Genomic DNA, 12,500 nt, shown 5'->3' with positions numbered 1-12,500 from the left:
CAGACCTAACCCAGACCTAACCCAGACCTAACCCAGACCTAACCCAGACCTAACCCAGAAATAACCCAGACCTAACCCAGACCTAACCCAGTCCTAACCCAGTCCTAACCCAGTCCTAACCCAGACCTAACCCAGTCCTAACCCAGTCCTAACCCAGACCTAACCCAGACCTAACCCAGACCTAACCAAATCCAGTACTAACCCAGACCTAACCCAGTCCTAACCCAGACCTAACCCAGACCTAACCCAGTCCTAACCCAGTCCTAACCCAGACCTAACCCAGACCTAACCCAGACCTAACCCAGACCTAACCCAGACCTAACCCAGACCTAACCCAGTCCTAACCCAGACCGAACCCAGACCTAACCCAGACCTAACCCAGTCCTAACCCAGACCTAACCCAGTCCTAACCCAGACCTAACCCAGACCTAACCCAGTCCTAACCCAGTCCTAACCCAGACCTAACCCAGACCTAACCCAGACCTAACCCAGACCTAACCCAGACCTAACCCAGAAATAACCCAGACCTAACCCAGACCTAACCCAGTCCTAACCCAGTCCTAACCCAGTCCTAACCCAGACCTAACCCAGTCCTAACCCAGTCCTAACCCAGACCTAACCCAGTCCTAACCCAGTCCTAACCCAGACCTAACCCAGACCTAACCCAGACCTAACCAAATCCAGTACTAACCCAGACCTAACCCAGTCCTAACCCAGACCTAACCCAGTCCTAACCCAGACCTAACCCAGACCTAACCCAGTCCTAACCCAGTCCTAACCCAGACCTAACCCAGTCCTAACCCAGTCCTAACCCAGACCTAACCCAGTCCTAACCCAGTCCTAACCCAGACCTAACCCAGTCCTAACCCAGTCCTAACCCAGACCTAACCCAGACCTAACCCAGACCGAACCCAGACCTAACCCAGACCTAACCCAGTCCTAACCCAGACCTAACCCAGACCTAACCCAGTCCTAACCCAGTCCTAACCCAGACCTAACCCAGTCCTAACCCAGTCCTAACCCAGACCTAACCCAGTCCTAACCCAGTCCTAACCCAGACCTAACCCAGTCCTAACCCAGTCCTAACCCAGACCTAACCCAAACCTAACCCAGACCGAACCCAGACCTAACCCAGCCCTAACCCAGACCTAACCCAGACCTAACCAAATCCAGTACTAACCCAGACCTAACCCAGTCCTAACCCAGACCTAACCCAGTCCTAACCCAGACCTAACCCAGACCTAACCCAGTCCTAACCCAGTCCTAACCCAGACCTAACCCAGACCTAACCCAGACCGAACCCAGACCTAACCCAGACCTAACCCAGTCCTAACCCAGACCTAACCCAGACCTAACCCAGTCCTAACCCAGTCCTAACCCAGTCCTAACCCAGACCTAACCCAGTCCTAACCCAGTCCTAACCCAGACCTAACCCAGACCTAACCCAGACCTAACCAAATCCAGTACTAACCCAGACCTAACCCAGTCCTAACCCAGACCTAACCCAGTCCTAACCCAGACCTAACCCAGACCTAACCCAGACCTAACCCAGACCTAACCAAATCCAGTACTAACCCAGACCTAACCCAGTCCTAACCCAGACCTAACCCAGTCCTAACCCAGACCTAACCCAGACCTAACCCAGTCCTAACCCAGTCCTAACCCAGACCTAACCCAGACCTAACCCAGTCCTAACCCAGTCCTAACCCAGACCTAACTCAGACCTAACCCAGACCTAACCCAGACCTAACCCAGTCCTAACCCAGTCCTAACCCAGTCCTAACCCAGAAATAACCCAGACCTAACCCAGACCTAACCCAGTCCTAACCCAGTCCTAACCCAGTCCTAACCCAGACCTAACCCAGACCTAACCCAGACCTAACCCAGACCTAACCCAGTCCTAACCCAGACCGAACCCAGACCTAACCCAGACCTAACCCAGTCCTAACCCAGACCTAACCCAGTCCTAACCCAGACCTAACCCAGACCTAACCCAGTCCTAACCCAGTCCTAACCCAGACCTAACCCAGACCTAACCCAGACCTAACCCAGACCTAACCCAGACCTAACCCAGAAATAACCCAGACCTAACCCAGACCTAACCCAGTCCTAACCCAGTCCTAACCCAGTCCTAACCCAGACCTAACCCAGTCCTAACCCAGTCCTAACCCAGACCTAACCCAGACCTAACCCAGACCTAACCAAATCCAGTACTAACCCAGACCTAACCCAGTCCTAACCCAGACCTAACCCAGTCCTAACCCAGACCTAACCCAGACCTAACCCAGTCCTAACCCAGTCCTAACCCAGACCTAACCCAGTCCTAACCCAGACCTAACCCAGACCTAACCCAGTCCTAACACAGTCCTAACCCAGTCCTAACCAAGTCCTAACCCAGAACCTACCCAGTCCTAACCCAAACCTAACCCAGACCTAACCCAGACCTAACCCAGTCCTAACCCAGTCCTAACCCAGACCTAACCCAGTCCTAACCCAGACCTAACCCAGTCCTAACCCAGAAATACCCCAGACCTGACCCAGACCTAACCCAGACCTAACCCAGCCCTAACCCAGACCTAACCCAGACCTAACCCAGACCTAACCCAGAAATAACCCAGACCTAACACAGACCTAACCCAGACCTAACCCAGACCTAACCCAGTCCTAACCCAGACCTAACCCAGTCCTAACCCAGACCTAACCCAGACCTAACCCAGACCTAACCCAGACCTAACCCAGAAATAACCCAGACCTAACCCAGACCTAACCCAGTCCTAACCCAGAAATACCCCAGACCTGACCCAGACCTAACCCAGACCTAACCCAGCCCTAACCCAGACCTAACCCAGACCTAACCCAGACCTAACCCAGAAATAACCCAGACCTAACCCAGACCTAACCCAGTCCTAACCCAGTACTAACCCAGTCCTAACCCAGACCTAACCCAGTCCTAACCCAGACCTAACCCAGACCTAACCCAGTCCTAACCTAGACCTAACCCAGTCCTAAACCAGACCTAACCCAATCCTAACCCAGTCGTAACCCAGACCTAACCCAGTCGTAACCCAGACCTAACCCAGTCGTAACCCAGACCTAACCCAGTCGTAACCCAGACCTAACCCAGTCGTAACCCAGTCCTAACCCAGTCCTAACCCAGACCTAACCCAGACCTAACCCAGACCTAACCCAGTCCTAACCCAGTCCTAACCCAGACCTAACCCAGTCCTAACCCAGACCTAACCCAGACCTAACCCAGTCCTAACCCAGACCTAACCCAGTCCTAACCCAGTCCTAACCCAGTCCTAACCCAGTCTTAAACCAGTCCTAACTCAGACCTAACCGAGACGTAACCCAGACCTTATCCAATTCAGTCCTAACACAGTCCATATTCATTTTTTTTTTTTTTTTTTTTTTTTTTTTTTTATTTCTGTTTTAGATACCGAAGGAGATCCTTGGATAGGCACCCATGCCTCAGAAGAATATATGGGTAGTTTGGGAATCTGACTCACCATACCCCACAAGTGTCTCATCCGTCTTTACTCATTCAGACACCACTCATGCCAACAAGCATCCCGGGACGCAGGCGAAACTGCTCTCCGCATTACTTCACCTAACCAATTCTAAACTAGCCCTAACGCAGTTCCAATACAGTCATTACAAAATGGGCTAGGTCTGGGCCAGTGTTGCGGGGGTTTGGGGCGCGCAGACCCCAGTCAGCAAAACGAATTCAATATGATGCTGTTCAATTTAATATGATACCGCTATTACAAAGGGGGTTAGGTCTGGGCTAGTGTAGCGGGGGTCTGGGGGGCGCAGACCCCTGTCAGCAAAACGAATTCAATATGATGCTGCTCAATTTAATTTGATACCGCTATTACAAAATGGGTTAGGTCTGGGCTGGTGTAGCGGGGGTTTGGGGGGCGCAGACCCCAGTCAGCAAAACGAATTCAATATGATGCTGTTCAATTTAATTTGATACCGCTATTACAAAATGGGTTAGGTCTGGGCTAGTGTAGCGGGGGTTTGGGGGGCGCAGACCCCAGTCAGCAAAACGAATTCAATATGATGCTGTTCAATTTAATTTGATACCGCTATTACAAAATGGGTTAGGTCTGGGCTAGTGTAGCGGGGGTTTGGGGGGCGCAGCCCCCCATTCAGCAAAACGAATTATGTACGATGCTGTTCAATTTAATATGATACCACTATTACAAAGTGGGTTAGGTCTGGGCTAGTGTAGCGGGGGTCTGGGGGGCGCAGACCCCTGTCAGCAAAACGAATTCAATATGATGCTGTTCAATTTAATTTGATACAGCTATTACAAAATGGGTTAGGTCTGGGCTAGTGTAGCGGGGGTTTGGGGGGCGCAGCCCCCCATTCAGCAAAACGAATTATGTACGATGCTGTTCAATTTAATATGATACCACTATTACAAAGTGGGTTAGGTCTGGGCTAGTATAGCGGGGGTCTGGGGGGCGCAGACCCCAGTCAGCAAAACGAATTCAATATGATGCTGTTCAATTTAATTTGATACCGCTATTACAAAATGGGTTAGGTCTGGGCTAGTGTAGCGGGGGTTTGGGGGGCGCAGCCCCCCATTCAGCAAAACGAATTTAGTACGATGCTGTTCAATTTAATATGATACCGCTATTACAAAGTGGGTTAGGTCCGGGCTAGTGTTGCGGGGGTCTGGGGCGCGCAGACCCCAGTCAGCAAAACGAATTCAATATGATGCTGTTCAATTTAATATGATACCGCTATTACAAAGGGGGTTAGGTCTGGGCTAGTGTAGCGGGGGTCTGGGGGGCGCAGACCCCTGTCAGCAAAACGAATTTAGTACGATGCTGTTCAATTTAATTTGATACCGCTATTACAAAATGGGTTAGGTCTGGGCTAGTGTAGCGGGGGTTTGGGGGGCGCAGCCCCCCATTCAGCAAAACGAATTAAGTACGATGCTGTTCAATTTAATATGATACCACTATTACAAAGTGGGTTAGGTCTGGGCTATTGTAGCGGGGGTCGGGGGGGCGCAGACCCCAGTCAGCAAAACGAATTCAATATGATGCTGTTCAATTTAGTTTGATACCGCTATTACAAAATGGGTTAGGTCTGGGCTAGTGTAGCGGGGGTTTGGGGGGCGCAGCCCCCCATTCAGCAAAACGAATTTAGTACGATGCTGTTCAATTTAATGTGATACCGCTATTACAAAGTGGGTTAGGTCCGGGCTAGTGTTGCGGGGGTCTGGGGCGCGCAGACCCCAGTCAGCAAAACGAATTCAATATGATGCTGTTCAATTTAATATGATACCGCTATTACAAAGGGGGTTAGGTCTGGGCTAGTGTAGCGGGGGTCTGGGGGGCGCAGACCCCTGTCAGCAAAACGAATTTAGTACGATGCTGTTCAATTTAATTTGATACCGCTATTACAAAATGGGTTAGGTCTGGGCTAGTGTAGCGGGGGTTTGGGGGGCGCAGCCCCCCATTCAGCAAAACGAATTAAGTACGATGCTGTTCAATTTAATATGATACCACTATTACAAAGTGGGTTAGGTCTGGGCTATTGTAGCGGGGGTCTGGGGGGCGCAGACCCCAGTCAGCAAAACGAATTCAATATGATGCTGTTCAATTTAATTTGATACCGCTATTACAAAATGGGTTAGGTCTGGGCTAGTGTAGCGGGGGTTTGGGGGGCGCAGCCCCCCATTCAGCAAAACGAATTTAGTACGATGCTGTTCAATTTAATATGATACCGCTATTACAAAGTGGGTTAGGTCCGGGCTAGTGTTGCGGGGGTCTGGGGGGCGCAGCCCCCCAGTCAGCAAAACGAATTTAGTACGATGCTGTTCAATTTAATTTGATACCGCTATTACAAAATGGGTTAGGTCTGGGCTAGTGTAGCGGGGGTTTGGGGGGCGCAGCCCCCCATTCAGCAAAACGAATTAAGTACGATGCTGTTCAATTTAATATGATACCACTATTACAAAGTGGGTTTGGTCTGGGCTAGTGTAGCGGGGGTCTGGGGGGCGCAGACCCCAGTCAGCAAAACGAATTCAATATGATGCTGTTCAACCCCTCGGGAATTTTTAATTTCTGTTTTATTCACCGTAATGCTCATGGAACGTACTTTCATATTCTTGTTTTTTGCTTCACGAAAATTTTTGTACACTAATTACTTTTTAATAGGAAAACGTGCAACGGCAAACTCCTTCCTAGGGTCACTGGGAAGATGACATTGACAAAATATGTTAAGATCAGCCGCCCCTATGCGTAAAGTATGTCGTTTTTCCATTTTTTCGATCCGGAGCGACACCAACATTGTGTTGCAATTTTAAACTGCGCGGTTAAACGGCGGGCCAAACAGTCGGTGGTTTATGCAACAGCAACCATCAAACTAGTAGGAGAATACACGCCCGTGATAGTATAGGAGATTCCCACTGTCCCTATCTTTTTTTTTATCTCGGACATATATATACCGGCTTATCGTCAATAACTCGAAAACCAGCACGTTAAGGCCAATTTTCGTCTATACGATTCTTATGCAGTTTTAGATTCTCTACACGGTCCACTGATCGTTTTATTTTTTTGTCGAATTTTGAGAATTTTTTTTTTTTTTTCTCGAAAACGAGCTCGACGACCTGCACTTTTGACGACGCCATCGTGTTCCCCGGATTTTTTCCTGCAAGATAGCGTGTCTATTTTTTGTCCTACGACGATTTTTGACGCCGGAGCGGTGTTTCGGAGCAGAGCGGACTTAGAAACTTTCGCGCGTCGACCGCCGGACCGATCGCTCCAGGCTGTTTTTCGTCAATAACTCGAAAACGAGCACGGTAACGCTCGTTTTCGCCCGTACGATACTTGTACCGTTTACCGTTGGCTACCTGGTAGATGGTTTTTTTTTTTTTTATCTCGAATTTTGAGAGCTTTTTTAACTTTTTTCTCAAAAACGAGCACGTGAACGCCAATTTTGGTCTATACGATTCTTATGCAGTTTTATATTCTCTACACGGTCCACTGATCGTTTTATTTTTTTGTCGAATTTTGAGAATTTTTTTTTTTTTTTCTCGAAAACGAGCTCGACGACCTGCACTTTTGACGACGCCATCGTGTTCCCCGGATTTTTTCCTGCAAGATAGGGTGGCGATTTTTTGTCCTACGACGATTTTTGACGCCGGAGCGATGATTCGGAGCAGAGCGGACTTAGAAACTTTCGCGCGTCGACCGCCGGACCGATCGCTCCAGGCTGTTTTTCGTCAATAACTCGAAAACGAGCACGGTAACGCTCGTTTTCGCCCGTACGATACTTGTACCGTTTACCGTTGGCTACCTGGTAGACGGTTTTTTTTTTTTTTATCTCGAAGTTTGAGAGCTTTTTTAATTTTTTCCACAAAAACGAGCACGTGAACGCCAATTTTCGTCTATACGATTCTTATGCAGTTTTATATTCTCTACACGGTCCACTGATCGTTTTATTTTTTTGTCGAATTTTGAGAATTTTTTTTTTTTTTTCTCGAAAACGAGCTCGACGACCTGCACTTTTGACGACGCCATCGTGTTCCCCGGATTTTTTCCTGCAAGATAGCGTGTCTATTTTTTGTCCTACGACGATTTTTGACGCCGGAGCGGTGTTTCGGAGCAGAGCGGACTTAGAAACTTTCGCGCGTCGACCGCCGGACCGATCGCTCCAGGCTGTTTTTCGTCAATAACTCGAAAACGAGCACGGTAACGCTCGTTTTCGCCCGTACGATACTTGTACCGTTTACCGTTGGCTACCTGGTAGATGGTTTTTTTTTTTTTTATCTCGAATTTTGAGAGCTTTTTTAACTTTTTTCTCAAAAACGAGCACGTGAACGCCAATTTTGGTCTATACGATTCTTATGCAGTTTTAGATTCTCTACACGGTCCACTGATCGTTTTATTTTTTTGTCGAGTTTTGAGAATTTTTTTTTTTTTTTCTCGAAAACTAGCTCGACGACCTGCACTTTTGACGACGCCATCGTGTTCCCCGGATTTTTTCCTGCAAGATAGGGTGGCGATTTTTTGTCCTACGACGATTTTTGACGCCGGAGCGGTGTTTCGGAGCAGAGCGGACTTAGAAACTTTCGCGCGTCGACCGCCGGACCGATCGCTCCAGGCTGTTTTTCGTCAATAACTCGAAAACGAGCACGGTAACGCTCGTTTTCGCCCGTACGATACTTGTACCGTTTACCGTTGGCTACCTGGTAGACGGTTTTTTTTTTTTTTATCTCGAAGTTTGAGAGCTTTTTTAATTTTTTCCACAAAAACGAGCACGTGAACGCCAATTTTCGTCTATACGATTCTTATGCAGTTTTATATTCTCTACACGGTCCACTGATCGTTTTATTTTTTTGTCGAATTTTGAGAATTTTGTTTTTTTTTTCTCGAAAACGAGCTCGACGACCTGCACTTTTGACGACGCCATCGTGTTCCCCGGATTTTTTCCTGCAAGATAGCGTGTCTATTTTTTGTCCTACGACGATTTTTGACGCCGGAGCGGTGTTTCGGAGCAGAGCGGACTTAGAAACTTTCGCGCGTCGACCGCCGGACCGATCGCTCCAGGCTGTTTTTCGTCAATAACTCGAAAACGAGCACGGTAACGCTCGTTTTCGCCCGTACGATACTTGTACCGTTTACCGTTGGCTACCTGGTAGATGGTTTTTTTTTTTTTTATCTCGAATTTTGAGAGCTTTTTTAATTTTTTCCACAAAAACGAGCACGTGAACGCCAATTTTCGTCTATACGATTCTTATGCAGTTTTATATTCTCTACACGGTCCACTGATCGTTTTATTTTTTTGTCGAATTTTGAGAATTTTTTTTTTTTTTTCTCGAAAACGAGCTCGACGACCTGCACTTTTGACGACGCCATCGTGTTCCCCGGATTTTTTCCTGCAAGATAGCGTGTCTATTTTTTGTCCTACGACGATTTTTGACGCCGGAGCGGTGTTTCGGAGCAGAGCGGACTTAGAAACTTTCGCGCGTCGACCGCCGGACCGATCGCTCCAGGCTGTTTTTCGTCAATAACTCGAAAACGAGCACGGTAACGCTCGTTTTCGCCCGTACGATACTTGTACCGTTTACCGTTGGCTACCTGGTAGATGGTTTTTTTTTTTTTTATCTCGAATTTTGAGAGCTTTTTTAACTTTTTTCTCAAAAACGAGCACGTGAACGCCAATTTTGGTCTATACGATTCTTATGCAGTTTTATATTCTCTACACGGTCCACTGATCGTTTTATTTTTTTGTCGAATTTTGAGAATTTTTTTTTTTTTTTCTCGAAAACGAGCTCGACGACCTGCACTTTTGACGACGCCATCGTGTTCCCCGGATTTTTTCCTGCAAGATAGGGTGGCGATTTTTTGTCCTACGACGATTTTTGACGCCGGAGCGATGATTCGGAGCAGAGCGGACTTAGAAACTTTCGCGCGTCGACCGCCGGACCGATCGCTCCAGGCTGTTTTTCGTCAATAACTCGAAAACGAGCACGGTAACGCTCGTTTTCGCCCGTACGATACTTGTACCGTTTACCGTTGGCTACCTGGTAGACGGTTTTTTTTTTTTTTATCTCGAAGTTTGAGAGCTTTTTTAATTTTTTCCACAAAAACGAGCACGTGAACGCCAATTTTCGTCTATACGATTCTTATGCAGTTTTATATTCTCTACACGGTCCACTGATCGTTTTATTTTTTTGTCGAATTTTGAGAATTTTTTTTTTTTTTTCTCGAAAACGAGCTCGACGACCTGCACTTTTGACGACGCCATCGTGTTCCCCGGATTTTTTCCTGCAAGATAGCGTGTCTATTTTTTGTCCTACGACGATTTTTGACGCCGGAGCGGTGTTTCGGAGCAAAGCGGACTTAGAAACTTTCGCGCGTCGACCGCCGGACCGATCGCTCCAGGCTGTTTTTCGTCAATAACTCGAAAACGAGCACGGTAACGCTCGTTTTCGCCCGTACGATACTTGTACCGTTTACCGTTGGCTACCTGGTAGATGGTTTTTTTTTTTTTATCTCGAATTTTGAGAGCTTTTTTAACTTTTTTCTCAAAAACGAGCACGTGAACGCCAATTTTGGTCTATACGATTCTTATGCAGTTTTAGATTCTCTACACGGTCCACTGATCGTTTTATTTTTTTGTCGAGTTTTGAGAATTTTTTTTTTTTTTTCTCGAAAACTAGCTCGACGACCTGCACTTTTGACGACGCCATCGTGTTCCCCGGATTTTTTCCTGCAAGATAGGCTGGCGATTTTTTGTCCTACTCCCATATTCGTGTCTTTTTGCTTAACGAAATCTTCTATATACTAATAACTTTTTAATAAAAAAACGTGCGACGGCAAAATCCGTCTTAGAGTCACTGGGGTGGTGACATGACAAAATATGTTAAGATCAGCCGCCCCTATGCGTAAAGTATGTCGTTTTTCCATTTTTTCACCCCGGAGCGACACCAACATTGTGTTGCAATTTTAAACCGCGCGGTTAAACGGCGGGCCAAACAGTCGGTGGTTTATGCAACAGCAACCATCAAACTAGTAGGAGAATACACGCCCGTGATAGTATAGGAGATTCCCACTGTCCCTATCTTTTTTTTTATCTCGGACATATATATACCGGCTTATCGTCAATAACTCGAAAACCAGCACGTTAAGGCCAATTTTGGTCTATACGATTCTTATGCAGTTTTAGATTCTCTACACGGTCCAATGATCGTTTTATTTTTTTGTCGAATTTTGAGAATTTTTTTTTTTTTTTCTCGAAAACGAGCTCGACGACCTGCACTTTTGACGACGCCATCGTGTTCCCCGGATTTTTTCCTGCAAGATAGGGTGGCGATTTTTTGTCCTACGACGATTTTTGACGCCGGAGCGATGATTCGGAGCAGAGCGGACTTAGAAACTTTCGCGCGTCGACCGCCGGACCGATCGCTCCAGGCTGTTTTTCGTCAATAACTCGAAAACGAGCACGGTAACGCTCGTTTTCGCCCGTACGATACTTGTACCGTTTACCGTTGGCTACCTGGTAGACGGTTTTTTTTTTTTTTATCTCGAAGTTTGAGAGCTTTTTTAATTTTTTCCACAAAAACGAGCACGTGAACGCCAATTTTCGTCTATACGATTCTTATGCAGTTTTATATTCTCTACACGGTCCACTGATCGTTTTATTTTTTTGTCGAATTTTGAGAATTTTTTTTTTTTTTTCTCGAAAACGAGCTCGACGACCTGCACTTTTGACGACGCCATCGTGTTCCCCGGATTTTTTCCTGCAAGATAGCGTGTCTATTTTTTGTCCTACGACGATTTTTGACGCCGGAGCGGTGTTTCGGAGCAGAGCGGACTTAGAAACTTTCGCGCGTCGACCGCCGGACCGATCGCTCCAGGCTGTTTTTCGTCAATAACTCGAAAACGAGCACGGTAACGCTCGTTTTCGCCCGTACGATACTTGTACCGTTTACCGTTGGCTACCTGGTAGATGGTTTTTTTTTTTTTTATCTCGAATTTTGAGAGCTTTTTTAACTTTTTTCTCAAAAACGAGCACGTGAACGCCAATTTTGGTCTATACGATTCTTATGCAGTTTTATATTCTCTACACGGTCCACTGATCGTTTTATTTTTTTGTCGAGTTTTGAGAATTTTTTTTTTTTTTTCTCGAAAACTAGCTCGACGACCTGCACTTTTGACGACGCCATCGTGTTCCCCGGATTTTTTCCTGCAAGATAGCGTGTCGATTTTTTGTCCTAGCTCAATTATTAAGGAAGTTACGGTTTCTTGATTTTTCGGTATGTTCGAACTGGTCTTTTAGGCGGGCGCTCGGTCGCGCGGTGCTTTCGCATCGACCGACGTACCGATCGGCGGCGACGGTTTTTCGTCTATATCTCGAAAACTAGTACGCTAACACATATTTTGACCTATATGATATTTGTTCAGTGTAATTTTTTCTATCTGGTAGGCTGGTTTTTTTTTTTTTATCTCGAATTTTTTGAACGTTTTTGTTTTTTTCTCGAAAACTAGCGCGACGACCGATATTTTTAACTACGGTTTTGAATTCGTCTAATTTTTGCCTACAAGATAGCGTGTCGAGTTTTTGTCCTGCGACGATTTTGACCATTTTTTCATTTTTTTCTCGAAAACGAGCACGGCAATCTATATTTTTAACGACGGCATCGTGTTCCCCTGCTTTTTTCCTACAAGATAGCGTTTTTTTTTTTTGCCCTAGCTCAATTATTAAGGAAATTACAGGTGTTGGTTTTCGCTCTAAGTTATAACAGGCCGTTCGGGCGGGCGGTTGGGTCGCGCGGTTCCCCCCATAAGCGGCCGTGCGTAAGCCCGTGCGTCGCCGGCGTTCCGGCGGGCGCCTCGGTACCTATAAGAGAAGCGACGGTCCGGTCGAGTCGGTCGGGGCAGCGTCGAGCGTACGGCTATTCTTCGACCTCGGTTGAGAAGCAGTCGTCGCTCCTCGGGATTTCATCCTGACTGTTCTGTATCGTGCTCGTT

Source organism: Colletes latitarsis, unplaced genomic scaffold, assembly GCF_051014445.1.
Source record: "Colletes latitarsis isolate SP2378_abdomen unplaced genomic scaffold, iyColLati1 scaffold0039, whole genome shotgun sequence".
In the NCBI taxonomy this organism is placed as follows: Eukaryota; Metazoa; Arthropoda; class Insecta; order Hymenoptera; family Colletidae; genus Colletes; species Colletes latitarsis.
Note: the sequence above shows the minus strand (reverse complement) of the source record.